Source organism: Phasianus colchicus, chromosome 14 (assembly GCF_987193195.1).
Source record: "Phasianus colchicus chromosome 14, bPhaCol1.hap1.1, whole genome shotgun sequence".
NCBI lineage: Eukaryota > Metazoa > Chordata > Aves > Galliformes > Phasianidae > Phasianus > Phasianus colchicus.
Genome location: NC_143449.1, coordinates 14,730,269 through 14,752,101, shown reverse-complemented (window position 1 = coordinate 14,752,101; position 21,833 = coordinate 14,730,269). Strand labels below are relative to the sequence as shown.

At 37.6% G+C, this 21,833-nt stretch overlaps 1 long non-coding RNA gene across 1 annotated transcript in view; it reads right to left on the bottom strand.

Annotated features, from left to right (window-relative positions):
* LOC149916034 (uncharacterized) overlaps positions 1–21,833 on the bottom strand; it is a 43,636-nt gene that overhangs the window by 4,316 nt on the left and 17,487 nt on the right. The gene's annotated exons all lie outside the window — the stretch shown is intronic.

The window sequence follows — 21,833 nt, the reverse complement described above, 5'->3', positions numbered from 1 at the left end:
CCAAAAAGGAGCATCTGCTACACTAATACTAAAGTTAGTGTTTCACCCTGGAAAAACTATGAGAGGGTCTGTTGGCCATTTTTTTTTTTTTTTTTTTTTTACTGCACCATAGTATAAAGTATTACCAGGAAGAAAATATTTCTCTGCTCTTTAGGAGCATGCAAATACAAAACAAGAAACAGATTATGAATGCTGGTATAAGGGTACGCCAGCCAAGACTACAGACCTGAAATGGGAACCAGAGCCAGCAAATCTTGATGCAGACCTTTTTTTTTTTTTTTTTCCAGAAACGTGAAGAAAAACCCTAGCAATTATAAAAAAAGATCACTGACTGCCTTTCAAAGAGAAGGGATTGGGGAGGAGAAAGGAATTGCTCATGCTTCCTCATAATTTTCCTGACACATCCCATCAATATAAAAACACCTGGGTCACGCATGACACAGTACTGCCATATAAGGGATGTGTTTACTGGATCTTACAAATTTTTTCTGACATGACTGGTAAGAATTATTCAGGACTGTAATCCTGATCTATAAGACAAAGCCCAGTGCAGTCAAAACAAAACAGCAACAAAAACCCCTCTGCAATGAAGTTGACAAGCCAACCGAAGCCAGTGATTCTGAAGTTCCCATACACAGCCCCCTTTTGTACATGATGGGAAGGGGATGATGGGAAGCCACAGAAAGTCCAAGGAGGTACCAGCCACTGCTCTTGTCTGCAAAGCATCTCATTAAGCACACCAAATCAACAGCTGGCAGTTCTATTCACGTCTCATGCATTTCCCTTCTGACTGCTATGCAATAGATGCTATTTTTGTATAATAAAGTAACAGGTTGACACCATACAAAAACTTGAGAATGGAGCCTTGGCAGGCTACAGATGCATATTTCTCAGACCTTGCTAACATATCTGATGAATTCTGTATACCCTAATGAAAATCAAGTGTTCCTTAGTTTTCTCAATCTTTCAGAGAGTATCTGCATCATGCCACAAAATTCCCAGCAGAAAAGAATTCTAAACTAGTAAAAAAAATAATAATTCAGTTTTTCTCAAAGAAAACAGCAGATATTGATAAGAACAAAGTAGGCAGTACAATCTTTGACCCTTCTCTATATTTACTAGTTCAGGAATGTGAAAAAAAACCTGAAAGGGATGTTCAGGTGTAACCATTAACAGGCACTAATAGTACAGCAGAACTCAGATTGGTTTTTTAGAAACTCAATCTCAGTTGTCCATCAGAGTACTTTCTAGTATTAAACCTTCTTAGTATATAAGAAAGAAATCCTTGCCCATGCTATCATTTCCTGATTGAGACAACCTAAAAAACATCTGTTGCTGATCCATGCCTTGGGTACAGAGCAGTGCAGGTAAAAGCTCCCCTGCTGACATGCCCAGCCTGGTTCATAAGGATATTCTTTGAAGGTGAGCAATGAATTTCTTCTTCATGCTCTGTGCAATTGCTTCTTTATCACTGTCAAATAGCCTTAGCCAATTTGTGGTTTTGTGGTAGGGGCACTTTTCTATTAAAAGGAATTAGATGAACCACAGCCTGCACCTCAGGCTGAATAATTGTAAAATAATTGCACTTTCTTTGAACATGGGGATGATTTAAAATGGTATTTTAGAGGTACCAATTTTTACCAGCAGTCTCTAGTGGACTACATATGATGTTTCCTTCCTCACCCCAAAAAAGCTTCATTTGGGTACAAAGCAGCAGCCCTGCACATTTAACTCGAACCCCTCTAAGGAGCAGCAGAGGTTCTCATCTGCTGTTTGTTGATAGCAGTTTTGTACTGTAAATTTATAACATAAGAGAAAGTAAATTCTGGCTATTCTGGTACATGCACTGTACTTCTTGGTTATTGAAAAGCTAGTCTCTACCTCTGACCTTTCAGAAAGTACATAGGTTGAACCTATTAAGAAATGCAGATCAGTTGCTACTCTATCAGAATTCTTTTCATTAAAGGAATGATCAGTCATCACCACTTGGTACTCCATGAGCAACAACAACAAAAAAAGCTAATTAACATTTCAAAAAAACTAACCAATGTGAAAAAAAGAGGAAAAACGTATTTATAGAAACTTTCATTATAACTCCACTTATCCATTTGTTGAAGAAGTGTCAAGTGTCACCACATCACTGTATCTATAGCGTGTATACGATATCTTTACACATCAACTTTTCTCTTTAACCAGAAAAATAGGAGAGGAAGAAAAAGAGAAATGTAATATTAGTGCTGGATTTATGTGCTGCAGAAGAAATAAGATGAATACACAACTATCGGGCTTGTCAAAGATATATTTGGGTAGCAGCAAACACTATCACTTCAGAAAACGGGCTACGTTCTCTTTTCTGTCAGATGCAGTGCAGATACAAGTTCAACATTAAAACAAAAAAACAGAAATCTAAGATGAAAGAAGAAACGTGAAAAAAAAAAAAAAATCTAAAACTCCAAACACTTTCAGAGAAATTCGTCGCTTTCTAAAAAGAACAATCAGCTCCAAGCTCCGGTGTCTATTTTGCAGCACATTCAGACAGAACTAGTCTAGCAATAACATGCTACAAATACTCCCAGAGGTTCATGAGCTCAGTGCTTGGTCTGTCTCAGTTTTATTTTTTCCTTTTTTGAGCATGCAAGTTTAAGGTTGCTTCAGTTGTCCTCTGCAAACCCCTTTATTTTCAAAGGTTGTATAGCTGGATTTACAGTGGCTGGTTATTGCAAGGAGAAGGAGAGGGAGGAGAGTGTAATCCTACAAGCCTAGGAAAATTGCAAGAATAAATCATGATGGAGACTTTTTCTTTTATTACATTTACTTTTGGAAAAACAGTATAAATAAAAGACTGCAAACAAGAATGAACCAGAATCAGAAAACACGAATAATCCTTTCTTCTATTTCTCTCTTAGTCCTGCTAAAGCTTTTCCTGTCTTTATTCTAGAGACACAGCAGTCTAAAAATCTATTAATATTCTTCATTTTCCCTAGCTAACTGTCATTATTACAGAAAGTGAGAAATGGCTGTCAAGCTCAAAAGCAAAACCAAGCATGTTCTAAATCCCCTACAGCCACACTTGTTCCATATAAGGACATTGCTGCTATTATAGCAGTGAGCAGAGTAAATAATTTAAAAAAATAATTAAAAATGTTAATAATTAACAATCCCAAAGCTCCTTATTTTTTTTTCACACAGTTTATTCTCTAAACAGAAGCAGGGCTCTCTTATTCCACATAGCACTTACCAATACCCAAACCACCAGAGACCAGGAAACACAGATCACATAGCATGTATATTAGTGGAAATACACATTTAAACAAGGCAGGCATCTATACCCCCACAGAAGGATCTGCATGGATTCATCAAAATGGAAAGTTGCACTCTGAAGGATATCTATGTGCATCCTTCCAAAGCACTCAGAGGACAAAGCACAGCCCATCAAGTCTCTTTAGCCTTCCTGGCTCCAGAGACCAACTGGGGGAGAAGAAATATGAACGTCTTCTCCTGAGAAGCAGGCTTAAATACAGTCTGGAATTAATTCATTAGTTCATATTCCAACAATAAGGTCAGATTGTAATGGCAAAGCCCAGTAACTTCCAGTCATAATCACAGACTCAGCGCCATGCAGACATGGCTAGAAATAAAACAGGCTGTTTCACTACTCTCAGCTTTCTGGGAAATGTACTTCTTAATCTGCCCAGCAGAAAGTCATTTCAAGCCACTTACGGCTGACAATTCTCAGTGTGGCTCAGATTTAGATCTGGCCAGACTTTAAAATGCTGCAAACACAAAATGGGTGATAGACCTCCAGCAATACTATTGTTTCACCTTCTTGATAGTTTTTCAGAATGGACAGATAAGCAAAATACAGAACACTTCTGAATATTCAGCCCTTCCTTGCCGCCCATCATGCTGAAGTTAAACCATCCCAGGCCAAGAACCTTGGAAGAAGATCCCTCATACTTCATCTTGCCCTGTGCTCTTATTCAAGGCAGGATCTCCTCTGCCTTTGCTGGGAAATGGCTTTACTAAACATCATGACTTTGGCTAGTCTGTTGAGTCATCCTGTAATAATTGTTTTAATGACAATTAAAAAGCCTTATTTCTGATCATTTAAAAGTACATTAAATTTCTGCCCTAAGGCAATGAACTACTGGCAAAAGAGGAGCAGTTTCAATGAATTCTAGGATTTCCTTCTCTCTCTCATTTTTGCCAGCTAACATCAGACAAACAGGGCTTGCAAGGAGAGGTAATATACTTCATTAAACCAAATGATGCTGCTAGGAGAAGCAGACAAGCTTTCAGACACATAGTTCCTTCAGGTCAAACATCAGGTCAATAATTTTGAAAATATTGCAAAAGCATACTTATCTCCAGTCATAGCAAATGCACTTTTGAGCTTTACCAATGCTTATTAAACCGTTAACATTTTGGTTTGGGAATGGATGCAAGCTCTGTGCAGCGCTGGAGCAGAAGACTTCTCCATTAGAGTTTACAGATGAAAGAAAGCAGAATCTAAAAAAAACTCCAGGGTCTGTGCAGCAAATGCTCATTCTGTACAGTGCAATGCAAATATTTTCCCTTCCAGGATTTCAAAATACTTTATTTGAAGTCACTGAATTACTCAAAGGATATTTTAATTTTAATTTTTCTTAATGCCTGAAGAAATGGTATGTGGAAACATCTCCCCCATGCTAATCCTTCACCTTTCCATTACTGTCACAGTCATTCCAGTCCATTTTCAAGACTGTTTGGAAAATCCTACATTGTACCTTACCTCTCTCATCTTTCTGGAGCTGCTTTATTATTCTCTGTCATAATGAAACATAGGTGGAGAAATTACAAGTCTTTGGTCTCTTTTTGGCACATTTATTTGAAAAAGGAGAAAGAAGTTCAGGTGTTCACTTCAAGGACAACATGAGGTCTGATCACACTCCCCTTCCTCCTGCCAGGTTTCATCACACTTTGAGAGTATTTTGGAAGGCAGAAAGTGTCTTACTGTGCTTTGTGACATTGGGTGCAGTATTTCAACAGCTGTTCCAGTTTGCTTTAGAGAGAACAAAGATGCTACTAAATTCTGATTTTCTCAACTCCCTGAGGCTCTGTTATGAAGTATTTAGTAAGTGACAACGATCCCATTTGTGACATTCTTATTTCTAAGTTAGTACTGATAATCCTACAGGGTTTTAAAAGGGACCCTGACATACCAAAGGCACTGTCTTTAGATGAAATATAGAAACCCAATCCTTCTGTTCTCAGCAATTGCAAGCTCCTACACAAACCAATTGTTAAGGTTGGTGTCCTGGCCAAATTCCAGCCTGTCATTCTGACTCCTCACTCCTCTCCCACCCTTCCTCCTTCTACCCGAGGGCAGATATGGCATGAAAAAAAAATGCACACTGTCTCAAAGGTGTGCAGTGCAGCACTGGGCTTGGAAAGCCCCACGGTATTTACACCATACTGAATGCAGGAAAATAAAAGGTGATTTACACTAGGCATTAAATCCTTATTTGGAAGCTTTATAGGACTAAAAATACCATATATATATACATTGTACAATGAAATATAAATACACAACACTGAACATAAACTGTATATAAACACTGTAGTTCACTATGAAAAAATACCTGTGAATTAAGCACCTGACTTCAAGTGCATCTGAATATACAACAACTGAACTGCTGCAGGCTGGCTCGACTTCCATAAGTGCAAATACTTTTTGTATATATGTTAATGTTCAAATAGCAAAGTAAAGTAATAAAAAAGACAAAATACTTTACAAAAAGTTATTTTTAACAGCAAAATGCAAAGAACTTAAAAATCGCTAGTACACAGATTTAAGGAATCATTACAAATTATTGTGAGAAACTTAGAAAAATAAACTGACCAACCATTTGAAACTGTACAGTTCTAACAGGTTATTTTGGGTCCCAGCATTTTAATATTAATGAGAGAATCAACATAAATGTAAAAATAGCACAAGCAGTAGCCTACTGACCTGGTAATGCACTGTAGCAAAGAACTGAGTGGAGAATCTTATTGCCATCAGCATAACTGCCCAAAGGATAGCAGCAATCAACCAACCATCACATCATGGGAATAATCATGAACATCTGAAATTTTCAGCATCTTCCACACTGGGATATGTTTTAATCTGTGAAGCACTGTAATCCTCTTCACATGTACACAAACAAACAAGTACCAAAACCCCAGACAAACTTGTCTGTCCCAAACCTTTGCATATTTGGGGTGCAGGGGAGGAAGAGGGAGTAGAGTGCAATTCCTACATATTCTGTATGAACTCCATTGAAACCCCAGGCGAGAAACATTTATATTCCTGCAGCAGAAACCTCGCAGCATAACCAAGTGAATCACAAATAGGTTTAAAGCCCATTTTGCTGACTTGCGGAGCCCTCTGAAGACAGGAGGCTGAAACTGTGCGTGTGCAATCAGTAACCTGGAACAGGAGTCGCTGTGTAGCAGTGGTTTCAGATGTGGAAGGTGACAGCGGTGTGACAGCATGCAGCAACATACTCATTTAATTAGCATTAGGCTTGGTGCTGCCCTCTGATAAATGTACAGCAGTTGATGAAAGGTCTTTGCTTGAACCCTCCTAACACAGTCACTTCAATCTAGCACAAACTTGTGGCAGCCAAAAGCAGCCACAATTGCTCAGCCCCACTGACTGTCTTTGGCCAGCAAGCGCATTTCTGCTCAGTGTGGGAACCTGAATCAGGTGACTGAACTAGTTGTTGAAAACAACTCTCCTGTTTCCTCTGTTGGGCCAGTTTTCAGAAGTATCTGAAGGCAGCTCAACCTGCAACATGCTCTATGTGATGGAAGCCAGTTTAGTGTCAGGACAAGGGAGGTGGCAGGAGTGAGAGGGCAGGGACACTGCCAAGCCTTGGGGAAGGTGCTCAGGATTCTGCCCAAGTGCTGAGTTAGAGACCTGAAGCATAGAAGAGCTTTGCTGACATCACGAGGTAAGTCACTTTGCATGTCCTTTTGCTTTTCTGCAAGCTTGTTACAGTCTGCCTTGCTTTCTCTCAATGAAGGTTTGCTGACTAGTCAAAAGAACCCACTGTTGGCTCACCCATGGGCACATTTATCACAGCAGTACAGCTAGCTTGTATTGCTTTGCCACGGAGACCTCAGTCTTAATTCAGGGAACTGATGAATGTCATCTTTACTAGAATTCTATTCCTTCTTCAGCACATGAACTTGTACAACAGAATTGTATCTTATTTTTATTACTCCACACCTCAAAGTCATTAAATTCACCTCCTATAACAATCTAATCTTAGTCTTTATTGACTATACCATCTAAAATTCTGTAAATGGCAAATTTCATTAGTAGACATAATTTTTCACAAAGTTGCACAGTTTAAATGCTAAATACGATCAGGCCTAAGTAGAAGCTGTTGGATACTCCAGATGCAATCTCTCCCATTATTTTGAATCTGAAACTTGAGACTAAACCAAATCTAATGTACTAAAACACAGGTAATCTACTCAAATAATCTATGAAATGTTCTTTTTACACAGAATCAAACTGTAAGGAAGGAAAAAGCAAATGTGAATTTGCTTCATGTTCCATTTTTTTTCCCCCAATAAATAAGTTTAGGCTCCCAGCAAGTTGATAGGCCTTTTCTCATATTTAGAGTGCTCATCTACAGGACATAGGTAATATCCATTGATTGTTCATACTTGGTTCTGGCTTGAACTGATCACCTCTTTAACTAACCACATCAACCTAGCTCCCTAAAGTTATGATGTTTTTCCCCTCACTTGTGGGGTTCCTCTTCAATGAGGAGTTAATCCATTAAGTCTATACTGAGAAGAAACCAATAGTGGAAATGATGAAGGATATCCCTGTGCTCCACTTGAAAGAACTGTTGCAAAAAACTTCACAACAAAAAAGATTTCAATAAAATAATATTTTTTTTCTTTGATGCCTAGGGAAAAGAAAACAGAATATATTTATTTTCACTATATTTAAAATGTCTTTTGTAATACAAAAATGAAAATTACAAGGCAATGGCACACTACCACAGAGGACATAGCGTATTCACCAGTAGTAATATTGTAGTCTTCTGATCTGCCGTATCCATGGTTTCATCTTTGAAAATGTGAACATAAATATCATGCGGATGGGAAAAAGTCAGAAACAAATAAAGGTTTACTTGGATTGTAGGTAGATGGGCTATATCCTTATAGAAACAGTGTAGATTTATTACCCAAAAAGACCTTCTGAGAAATCTCACCTATATATTAAGAATGCAGAGGCCACTGCGGAGATCTGCAAAGTTTTGTTAGATCAGTACTTGTGGCATCACCATTATCTCCTTTAATGAGTCCTGTAAATGATGAAGTGTCAAACAATTAACACATTTCCCCCCTAGTCTTGCACTTCGGATAACACATACTCCCCACAAGTGGGAAAGAATCTATTTGGCTTACTTTCAATTTATGCAACAAGGGCACAAATCCAGCCTCAAGAGCAGTAAGACTGATATATCATTACTGTTTTCTGCAGGTACACACATTTAAAAGACAGGCTTCAGTCTGAGCTCACAAAATTACTACTGATGAAACAAAAATTACTGTTGGCAAATAGGCACTTTGCACAATGAGTAAAATATTTTAGCACCTTTAAAAAGTCATGTCAAGTGATAGATAATATTCTTCCTCCTTGCCCTCATTTGAATAAAAACAAAAATGAGAAACCTTAATAGCACTAGAAGAATTTATGTATTCTTTAGAGTTTAACTTCAGATGCAGTCATCATCGTTTTTGGCTAACGGTACAGGACAAGCAATATACGGGTGATTTAAGAGCTGTAATGGATAGATATAAGCAAAGACCTCTAAAAATTCAATGCAACTGATCTGAAGCCACATTCTCATTCCGTGTGTACAACTCCTCTGGGTAACTCAGAAAGTAATATTCAGCTCCTTCTAATAAAGTTTCCTTTTGTGAAACACAACTTGAAGCAAGGCACAACATCCCAGTTTCTCTCATTGAAAAAGAAAGTTTGGCCTGCCAGCAAATGCAAACTCAAATGCAATGTGCCAGATCTGAACAGCTGTATGTATCCCACTTCTCCCGAGGCTCCATCACATGCCACATGCCAGTCACCATAATTAGTGAGAGTTAGAAGGAAAACTCACAGTACAGTTAGGAAATGTACAGCATTATACATAAATAAAAGATTAGTGCTCCCCAGTGCTCTTGTCTCTTCTCTTTCCTCCCCACAGACCAATAACAGTGTTGAATTCTGATGAAGCAAAATGTGGTTCAACCTCAGGCATTTTGTGAGGCAGAGAGCAATTAATCGGCATTAAAGTGATACATAACAACACACTTTTTTTTCTGGTGGAAAAATGGCCAACTAAATAGTTAACCTTGGTGCTATGAACACATTTTAACCAGAAATTTACATGCTTACTTCATTTATCATTCACCACTTTAAAGAAACTTCTACCCGATTCATCTAAGCATTTAAAAATGGTTTTAACTCTAACCTGCCTAGACAGTCTATGGAAGCTGAAGGATAAAAACAGGCCTAATATTAAATGCATGCTTAAGTGTTTGCTGAAATGAGCTTGGATTAAATTCCAATTGAGTGATAAATTGCAGTAAGAGAAAATACAGTAGATGTTTTCACCCATGATTCTCCAGTCAACAGCATGAAACAAAGAATATTACATTGCGCCTCCTGTAAGAACTAATGAACCCTAATTCAGTTGCTCATTTGTTTTTTGTTTGTTTGTTTCCTGGAAGCATAGACAGATGCAGGCAAGAAGAGAGATAAAGGGGAAATACTGATCCGAAATGCTATCCTTACAAGATGTTTTTGTTTCAGTTTTGTAAAATGTGTGCCTTCTGATGTAGATGGCAGGTTTGGACATACCTAGCAAGAAAATATCAAAGAAATTTAACAATTTTCTGGCTTGATTATCGAAAAGGCAGTGTTGAAAGAATCTATGAGGTGAGGCACAGCAAGATGGACAGCGTGCCTACATCTTTCAAGTTTAGAACTGTCAAATTTGTTAAACTATGCTATTTTTAGTGAAATTACAATTTGGAACTGGCACATTGATTCCACACAGTTGGAGCCTGCTTCAATGCCAGTGAGCATACTTTGATTTATTGCTCTTTTATTCAGGTCAGGAACCATAACCTCGAGTGCAGTCAACTCATTGGTCTCTGTGCTTGAGACAAGAGGTGAATATGGCCTTTAGAATTAAAACAGTTTATGCTATGAGGGAGAAGACGACCTGAAACAAATTTTCTGTAATTAGCCATAACTACTTTTGGCTGCATCCTAATGAAACAGACAACAGGGTAGAAAAAGAGAGTTGTTTATTATTAAGGAAAATGAAATCTGGAAATTGAGAATGAGCTTGAGTAAAAAAACAAAAGAAAAAAACATGCAAGAGAATCATTTTTTGGATAAATGAGGACTAGAAGAATTTTAAGGAGGTGTCACTAGAAACACCATAAGTATCTTGAAATAGAACCAGAGAACATTAAGCATCTGACAAAATTTAATTTCTCCCATCCATACAACCTCAGTTCAAATGTTACTTGTACATTCTCTATACTTTGATCAATAATGTACCAGTATGTGAAGAACAAGCAACATCATCTGTACTCAAACGAAGAAAAGAAAACACAAGTAAAGTTGAGGGAAGTACTAAGAAGTCAACTGGGGAAGAGAAATGGTCCTTGAAATGCCCTTTCTCAAAATTAGAGAAAGGAAGAGGGCAGTTACACAAGAGAAATTAGAAACATAAGCATCCATTGCTTCCTAAAAAAACAACACATTTCATTTGAATCTTCTGAAGACCTGTGCAATAGAAGGCATTTACTGCACTGTGCTGAACACAAGAATTCTCTCCATTAGTGCTACTAGGAGACAATGAAAGATTTGGCCTTTTTCACAGCCTGACAAATCACTAACAATCCCTCTCAGCCTGATGGTGGCTAAGTTTGAAAAGCCTAATGTTATGACAGATGTCAAGGAGAAGCATATAAAAAAAGGCTATCTTAAAACAAAATCCATGAAAATATATAACTTGTAAACCTGGCACTATTCCTTTAAAGTGAAAACAATTAAGCACCATTTTAAGCAAAGTAGCCAGGGGGAATGACAGAAATCAAACATTTTTATTTCCAGATTAAGTAACATTAAGAGAAGAAAAACAGAAAACACAAAGAATAAAAAGGATTGGTTCTGCATTGCTAAACCATAAGGGACAAAAAACAGTGTTGGCATAACATTTTTCATTAACTACAGTAAAAGCAAAATGTACATATCAGTGTTACACATCCTCTTCTTGCCTAAGGCTCTGATTAAGTTCCCCAAACTTTCTTTGCTCTACAGCTTTTAATGCACCACCACATATTTTTCTGCTATCATTGAACATGTCAGAGAAATATCTCTGCAGCACACTAAATCTAGGTTAAGAATCATGGAAACAACAATTTTTTTTCTTACTTGAGATATAAAAGCAGCCATGGAAAGGGATTTTTTCTAGTTAACTACATTCGTATCTGAGAAATAACAGCCTTGGTTTTGTTACAGCCACAAGTACTCAGGTCACCCAAAGTAATTGGTTAGTAATGGCCAATGGAGAATTTATTTTGCATAAGAAACGATCCTGATATGAATTGGTGCAAGTGGCATGGCCTCTTCACATATAAATTCCTTTCAATTTCTGGTATATGCTATATGCGCTTAAGGGAATACAGCAGAGGAATATGCAGTCTCTGGGAATTTACTGAACCACAGTAAGAAAGAATAGTTCCTTAATTTTTCACCTCACTGCATCTCTGAACCGTACAACACTTCCTTGACAGAATTCCCTTTCCTTTACAAAAGGCCATAACATTTACAGTCCACAATAACTGCTGGATTGTGACATCAGTCTTTCTGAAGGCAGGAAAACAGTACTCCTGACACAGGCATCCAGACTGAACAGATACTGGTACACCTATTTGGATAACAACATATATGCATACATTCAGATACTCATAACTTCTCCCTCCTCTTGTTTCTTAAAAAGGAATTTTTTCCTCTATGCTGTTTCGGATCCACAGAGGGGAAAGGAAAGCTGTATAATGACATGCAGTACAGTGCACATCGAAATAATATAGAGTATATAGAAATACAGGTGCAATAAGAGAATAAAAACTGCTAACAAACTTCCCTTTGCAAGCATGACTTTCACTGTGCAACGCACAAATAGAATGGTGCTTACTTCACTCTCTCCAGCCTCATGAGCTTTCGGGAAGTGGGATAATATTTCAGTATCAATAAAACAAGAGCAGCCTTTAAACTGATACAGAAATCATCTTTGGGCACTTGCAAGCCAAATTTTCCTTGCAGCACGAAGGAAGAAATCTTCATCAGTTCCAAAATGATGTTTTGAGTATTTGACTTGCACAGATACTCCCTTCACAAAGAAGCATGCTACCTAACAGAGGAGCAAACTGCATCTAAATTCTTCTCTTCCCCCACAGGACATTACAGAGCAGCTGCAAAATCTGGGTTTATCAAGTTCACATACAAATAGCCACCTTGGAGGGAAGATAGTACATGGATCTCCTCCTCAGCTGTGTATTCCCAGAGGTTGTCTGCAGTACTGGACAGCTGCTGATAGGTGGGCAGCTGATGAATGACACATACAGGGGAAATTCATGGAAAGACAGGAATGATCTGAATTTTTCACCAAATTAAAAGGGGAAAAAAAAGGCACATCAACTACCGAATGCTGAAATCTAACTGAATTGCTGAGTGTACCCTTTAAGTGATATTTCTACGTGCCAATAAGGCACGTGAAAAAATTTATTATTCTTTTAGACTTTTGCAGACAAACTTGTTCTAAAGGCACTACATTTATATAGGTGTGAAGATTGATATAAGAATACTGAGCCATGCACCTTGCTTTCTATTTCAAACCTTGACTGACTTTTTCAGGCATCATTAATAACCCATTTATGCACTGAGGTTTGCTGAAGCAAATGTACAATTTGTGTGCATTGTCAGACTTAAAACCATTGGGATAATGCCTTGGGAGAGAGGCCCACAAATAAGAGGTCTTGTCACTCCTACCAGCAGTAAGTTTTATGTTCAAGTGAGTTTCTTACACTGCACCCCTCCCTGCAGAAGTAGAGGACCAAACATAATTGTGCTTCGATCAAAAAGGATATCGGTATTTTCAGCATCATACAAGCAACCCATTTAGCACTTGAATGAACGAACCCAAGCAATTCATACGTGGTACAAGGAGCTCCATCCTTCGACACAACTGCATTGATATTTAGGTTAGAACTCCAGAACTAAATATTTGCATTGTATCTGTGATACCAGATCCCCATCAAGCCTCCTGGAAGCTGAAAATTATTACGTTGTTATATCTACTAATATCTCTACAATGCCAAAATCTGCCTGGAAACAATGCGGAGACCCAATATAACAAAAAAGTTCTGCAGTTCTAAAGTCAAAATAGTAATAATGGGTTTTTCCAAGAGGTTAACATCAGGGATTTTTTAATAAATGGAGTACTGAGGAGGTTCAGACTGCCTGAAAAGAGTAAGTCAAAGCAAAATACCAACATTTTTGTTGTACTACGTATCACAATTACTGTTAATATACTGCATTTGATTTAGTTCCAGTTTCACATTTCCACTGACAGTCTCCATAAAAATCAGTGAAAATTTAGTTACTGGATTTCTCATGCCAATCTCCTGAGTGTGGAAAAACTTTCAGACTATGTCTCAAAAAAGATCATTTAATATTGCCAGTAAAACATCTCATGCAGAGGCTAGTAAATAAAACGGTTTCTCTTATCTAATTCTAATGTAGTACATAATATGTGAAATCATTCCTTGGCAGAAAAGCTGAAGGAATTAGGGGGTTGTTTTCTGTCTTTCTTACTGTCTCCTTCCTTCAGCAGTTTCTCAATTCCGTATTTGCCAAAAAGCACAGAAATGACTCAACTGTTTCACCTGATAAAATCAGATTTTTAGCTATTTTAATCCAAAGAAATTCAAAACCAGTTGTTTCTTATAACATCACTTAAAGAATGATCTAGCTTGAACAACTATACTTCACAGAAACATTTTCAGTTATCTTCTATCAGTGAAAACAGATCATTATTTGCACTGTGAAGAATATTGTGGCAACCTTTAAGCTGGAAGTGCTGAGAAGGGTTAGGAACTCCATGGTGAGCTTCATCACAAGGCATTATGTGACACCATTGTGTGAGGGTGGAAACAGCAAATGTAACCTTCAGGAAATGTCCTCATTTGTAATATCTGGAAACTGAATGTAATTCTCATCACTTGTGTTTCAGAGAGATGAATTTGCTGTGGAACAGGCAAAGAGCAAACCTACTGGGATGGTGAGAATGGAGAGTCTGTCTGAGCCTGATTTGTTTAGCTTTCCAAAATGAAAGCTGCAAGTTCTTATGATTGCTATCCATAAATGCACCTGGAGAAAATATATTCAGTCTGAAAAATAACACTGAATTGGGAATAAGAGTACATGAAGTGGCCATGATTAAGTTGCAGCTGAAAAGTCGCAGGATGGAGTACTGCCTGTGGTGCATCAGGATTCTGAAACTCTCTCCCATTACCAATTGGACAAAATGTTTGACTCATTTGAGGAGAGAGCTTTATTAAATCATCTAGTCACTTGTACAATACAGAAGTCTGGATTCATTAACCTTGAAGTGGCATCTTCTGTCTGGTCCAACACACATCTGTTTGTGCAGCATGTGCCAGACCGAGCATTTCATGTTCTCAGTTTGAGAATGATTTTTACTTACAAGCCACACATTTTTCTTTTTAACTGAATTAAGGCACTACGGGGACACACAGGTTTAATATTACAGGGAACAATGAATGGTGAATTATACTTCAGGCTGCCAATACAAAACCACTGGAAGAAAACTGCTTTCCAATCTGAAGCCTTGCAGAATGTCCCAAGTTTTTCCCCCTTCAATTTCCTTGAGTCTCCTTTCCATCTTGATTCCCTTTTAACTAGCTCTAATGTACCAGTCACAGACAGTCCACGTGTCTACAACTCGCTGGTAGACATTATATTCTCAATATTTTATTGCAGCTATTAAAAGCCATCACAGGATTGGTTTGTTTCTAAGTTTCCATCATTTCCTATTTTAATTATGGATTGTTTAGCTGAACAAAGCCATATTAAATGAAAAGCACGGTGCAGGAGTAGAGGAAGAACTTTACAATCACAGCTGACAGCTTAGCTATTTATGCTGTAAATGCATCATAAATAATTTCTGAGGACTTCATACATTTCTGTACATGGTCTGTAGCAGGCTCATAAATAGATTGATAAACGTATATTAACCAGTGATATCCAAACCTCAAAGTAAAGCACTGGCACAGCCTTCTCTCAAAAGCATCATGCTTGTTACAACCTCCATAGACTCGCTTTTTGTAAGCAGACATAATGAATATAGGAAACATCTTCAAAATGAGAATTATCAGATCAACTTCTCTTACTAAGGATCTCAAACACCTGAGAAGAATCAAATTTCCAGAGACCCTCAGCTCAGCCAAAAGTACACACTGTGCCAGCTTTCATGATAAATCTAAAAGCAGAGTACAGCATGTGTGTCAGCAACTTAACAGCACCCTCTCCCTACATTAAAAAGAAATTTGCAAGAACTAATAAATTCTGTTTTCCAAAATGATATTTTGCTGAACAAATCTCAATTTGCCCCATGTAAATACATTCACTATTTTAGTTTCTATATTCTAAAACTTATCTTATTCAGTAAATTCCTCATGCCCCACGACCTCCTGATCTGCCTTGTGTCCGCAATAGGACATGATTAATTTCTCTACAGACATGACATGCACTATGTATAAAGGAATAATAAAAAGTTAGAATTTATAAACTTAGGTATTTTTCCAGAAATAGTGTCAGTGACATAACACAACAATGCACAAGGATTAAAAGAGACCAGGCATTTATAGAAGAAAAAACTGTCTTGAATTAGCTCTGTCCCTTTACCCACTTTGCCTTTCCCCCTGCACCTTCCTCTTCCTCACCTTCTTGTTCCCCAACCCAGCCTCCTAGAGAAAGGAAATGCAAACCAGCACAGCAGATGACATAGATTCCTTGAGGTTTGATCAGTATGTTGTTTTTTTTTGTTGTTGTTTGTTTGTTTAATTGCTCTTGAGGATGGCCCAGCCTAAAGAGGAATCTGGACAGCTCGCCGTAGCCTAACAAGAACGAGAACCAAAACACGAAAGGTAAAAGTAAAAGCACTTATTACAAAATTCTCCAAGTATTTAGTACTTTCCAGGCCCAGATTTTATTCAGCTGCTCAGAAATGATAATTTAAGTGTGCTGAATCCTCACTGCCCCCCTCTGTACACACGCTGCCTAACTGAACTGCTTAGCAACACGCTGAATGCTGCCAGATTGGGCTGGGAGCTGGAACACAGCTCTCCAGCAGAGAAGCGACAATCAGTTCATGTAGTGTGGGGTTTCTCTGCTATGTCCCCTCTGCAAAAAGATGGAGACAAGTCCCTCTAAAACTCCATGATGTTTACCTCATAGCTTATGGCTGAAGCAAGGGAGAGTGGCAACAGATTCAGCAATACAGTCGTCCTCAGCTAAAACGTTTCTGAGGATGCAAATTTCTTAGGGCAAATTAGTAAATCATCCATCCAGATGTCTTCAGTGCCATCCAAAATAAACTTTGAAAGGTGAAATATGCAAAACAAATGACCAAATAACATCATTACCATATACAATATCTAATTTTCTTCTGGCCCCTGAGGAGTTAAGGAACTATAAAATATACAGCTCCTACTTCTGTCTGGCAGAATCCACGCAAGAAAAAAACAAGCAAAATTTATACACACAGTTTCCTAAATTCTTCAACAAACACTCACCAACTAGCACCTTGATAGTGAAACTGTAGGAAAAAAAAAAAACAAAAATAAGGAGAGCTGTGAAAAAGAAAAAGACGTGTCCTGTTTTTCACTTCTTTAAAGGTTACAGAGGGATAGAAGGTGCCAAAAAGTGGAGGAACACTGGAAAAGACAGGAAGAAATCCAGAGATGATAACAATGATTTAGTCTGATGTGCTGCAGGACCTGAGTGCTGTTAAATGGAAAAAAAATCTGTATTAATAAAAGTCTTGGGGGATTAAAATGAGTACAGCTTCATACAGAATGCAATTCAGAGATAATCACAATATGAAGGAATGAAAAATGTAAGTGTATCACGTATATTAAAAGACACAATGATAGCAGGGTAGCATGGTATGGTAAGACTGTGAAAGAAAGTAGGGAAAGAGCAGGAATGACAGTGCAAAATCTTCTGTGATCGAGCCATTTTAGCAAAATATGGTAAAAGACTATTAAATTCCATTAAATATCTCCACAACTGAACTTGGATTAAGCCAAAGGTCTTAACATTAGAGAAATTCTGTCAAAAATGTTTTCAACTTCCTGAAGGAAAGGAAAAAAATGGAGGGAGGCAGATGTCACGTGGCAGCAATTATTGCATTTCAGGGATTCAGAATAAACAAAAGCAGGATTCTCCCACTTCAGTCATCCTCCCAGTACAATCTCATCACAGAACATCTCTGTGAGATATTCTTTTTGACAGCTGTATTACTAAGATAATGCTATAGGAGACCTGCAATAACATCTAATTATGTAGAAACATAGAGGAAAAGATCTGGATCAAATGTCCAACCACAGAAGGATTACAAGCCTGCAGTACCCTACAGCTGTGAAAAATTAAACTAGCAAAGGTATTTGAACAGTACTAGTGAGGCCTCATCTGGATAACATATGCAGTTCCACCCAAGGAAAACAAATTCTATCTGCATTTGTAGTACGTTTGAGGGAATTACTCAAACAGTATGTTTATTTTAAAAGGAGATTCTTAATTTCTATAACCTCACAAAATGAAAGTTGAGAAGGTTTTTATCTATTTTCCACTCTTTCTCATCATAGAGCTAACCAGCAGCAAGGAAGAACTGCAGCTAAAGGTTGATGTTGGCACTAGAACAAATTATTCAAATTGGCCATAAACACACTTGGGTGAGAAATTACAGTGTTTCTAACTACCTAGTAAGCAAAGGGGAAAAAAAAGGAATAGAAACAACAGACTCAAAAACCAAAACTAGTTTGGATAATCAATATACAAAAATGATAATGTAAAAGTGGCTGCATGAAAAGGATTTCATCAACTAAGAGGTTCTTCTGTTTGCCTATGTTCTTGTTTTCTAATTCCATTAGTCAGACCTTCTCCAGCTCAGTCCATACTTCAGTGGATGAGTCCATCTGCCATGTGCCCACAGTGCTGGGAAGCCAAAGAAGCACACAGCTACCCTGACACCAAGCCTTGCTTATTGACACTGTCAGTAGGATCCCTTGTGAGTTATTGAGTCATGTGAATTAAGGAGAGAAAAACCCCCACAAAACCAGGCTTGCCAGATGTGCTTTTTTCACATGTTTTGACAATTATAGTTGGGCTTAATCATTTATGATAATACTTCATAATGCTCTAGCAAATGCTCTGGAGTATACTCTGTAAAAAATAATGAAGTCTTAAGTAACATGGCAACTCACTCAGCTTTTAAATTTTTGCTCAGAAGCAAAAGGAAACAGCTTGTGTTTTCTGCAGATTATGGAGAACTACCACAGGAAAATTAGGAACATTTCCATTATTGCTTCTCTATCTCTTTCTTAAGCATTAACTGCCATTAACTACTATAACATTACCATTGTTATGCAGCAACAAGACACCCACAAATAATATCTTCACAGCATTAAAGGAAGAAATGCTATCAAATAGTAATATGGGGTTATACAAAAGAAACCATAGGAGAAGAAAGGACTAATAATTTGTGTCTAAATAAAAGTCAGCACTCTCATTCTTACTGAAAGCCAGCTGTCAAGTCCTGCATAACTTAACCATCTACTCCCTTGCTTGTTGTGGGTTTGCTCAGCAATTCAACTGGCTGCAAGCTATCACAAAAAAGGCTTCCTTCACTTAAAAAAAAAAAACAAAAACCAACCACGTCATTCCGATAGAAATTTTCCATCTGACTCCTTTATCACAACTTCTGGACAGGGTTGGATAAGCACCAAGCACAGCCACGTGATCTGGCAGAGCTCATTTATGAAGCGTGCAATGTTGATATGTAAGCAGTTAAACATCTTGTGTCAGTAACACTGACACTATCTCAGCTTTGAAAAATGTCATCAATTGAACAGTGCCTGCACTTAATTTCAAGGAAATTAAGGAAGTTTGTGGCGTTCAAATACATTTTCTATTTCCATACTTCCTTGTTTTGCTGATTGGCAGCAGTTGCCACTGTAACATAAGGTGGAAAATAGGAACAACTTGCACAGATCTATCATATGTTTCACATTCTGCAAGTGTTTAGGTGGGAAGGAGTTATTGTTCCAAAGCTCAAAAAGAGGTAACAGAGTATTCACTGCAGATGCAAGTCTGAGGCACTCACCATTTCATAAAAGCAGAATCCTTCCAAATGTTGTGCCAATGGAGACAGTAAACTGACAAGAAATGTAGATCAATGTTCTTTAAACATTTCAGCTTTTCTGATAAGCAAACATTTCAGTCTGTGTAATATTGTCAAACTACAGCTGCAGAGAATTTTGAAGAGGCTCCTATGCATGCTTTAAATATTCCTATTCCTTTCTACCAGAAAATGTTCTCAAGAGAGCATAACGCCAACACAATTCTGTTCATATTGCAGTCAGCTTCCTGTATCAACTCTGGGAGAGAGAACGGGCAAAAGCTCAATGAAAACTTGGAATTTGATGTCATTGCCTGACTGAGGTACTTCACATGTTGCACCAGAGGAAATAGGAAGATAATTTGCCACTGGATTTGTGCATTAAAAACATAACTGATGTTGCGGAGAGAAAGGATTTGGCAAAGCAGGCAGAAGGCTACAGGCACTGCACTGCCGTTAAATTAGCATTTAATCTTTCCTTTACAAGACGCAGCATTTTCCTGAGAAAAAGTGATCTTTGCAAGATAGCAGACTCTGAGATCTGTCAAATAATCAAAAAGCTGATTTCTTGGCACGGAAAAATCTTCCCAAGAAATAAGACTTTTTGAATGACATGTATAGAAATGACAGGAAGGAAGGGAGAACTTCTTGGTTCACAGGAAGAAATTTTTATGAGCTCATGCCAGGAAGCAAAAATAATCTTTAATATTTAAGAGATTTTATAGATATGTGGAAGGATCTATATAAGATTTAGATTCCGTCATTAAAACTGAGTCTAAAATGTGCAAGGGAATAAACAGAGTAATGCACCTAAGGCAACAAATAGCCTCTGGAGCCTTAGGCCTGTGTCAAGATTGAGGAACACTTTGTGTACTTAGATCTGTATAAAGGTCTATATAGACCTGTACACAAAAATTTGAAAGGCAGGGAAGAACTGTTGTCTTTGTGAATGATTTGTATTTTTTTTTTTCCTGCATGAATCAGTAAAGATTTCAAATTGCTGTCCTTCCATTGCTCACCATTGGGAAAAACAGAAAATATTCTGTAGAAATACATGATAATTCAATATCCACTTAAATTATTTTCTTTATGACTTTACTTCTTTTTATATTTTAAGAGCCCATAGCAAGAGGTAAAAATAATATTTAACCATCTAAGGCCAGTATGAAAACAAATCAAGCTGACAGTTTTGAATGCACTAGCAATGACTATTTACTTTCCAATATACACTATTTAATAGATTGGTTATGATGATAGAAGTCATACCCTATGCTTGCGAAACATCAAGTAGAGATGTTTTCCAGATGACAAGAACCTCCTATATCTAGGTGATAAAACACAGAAGACGTGTAATAATACTATTAAACTTGCCAGAAGCAAGAAAACAAGCTGGCTTGCAGATCATTTTACAATGCTTATCAATATCTTGGCTTTCCCAATTAAAAAGTTTACCCTGATAGTTCCTTCTTACTATTTACAATAGCCAAGATCCACCACTAAAAGTGAAAACAGGAATAGCAGTAACATCTAGAAAACTCAACTCTCACGGCATATATTAAAGAGATTGAGATTTTCAGGTTTCATGAGGACTTCAAGGGAATTTGTGTTACAGTATTTGAGCTCATTACAACAGCTCAAAATCGAAGATCAGAAATGCCAAAAGAAAACAAAAGATGTGCCTAGCATTTTCCTCAAAATCAACTTGTGCCTATGATTTTACATCAACATAGAAAATGGTAGTAACAACAGAGTCAAACACCTTTGCATCAAGTTGGTTCTAAAAAATGACATTAAAGATTATGCCTGTGCAGCTTTATGAATAGTAAAGCCTCCATATTAATAAAAAGGCTCAGCTATGCATCCTCCCAGCCTTACGGAAAAACAAATTCAATTAAATTGCTTTAAAGAAACCTGATGTCCATAAATTTTAATGACATTTTAATGTCCCTATTTTAATGACTTTTCACCTGACCATCTCATCCCTTTTTATATACTGCACAACTTTTTTGAACTTCTCGTGTTGACTCCTCTCTGACAGCTGGTTTTAAAGGAAACCCAAGTTTCGCCCTCATTATTCAGCTGATTTGTGCCAGAGGAGCATCAAGAATGAGTGGGTACTCTTACAAATTTCGAGTTTCAATTTTACAGTGAAAAGTATGTATCCCTATAGATGAGCTGTAACAAACCTAATTGCAGAAATCAACCTCCTGGCACTTCATGCACATGCCTACTTAATGTTATTCACACCTGAAAAGTAACATTTCAGAGATACGTGCAACGAACATC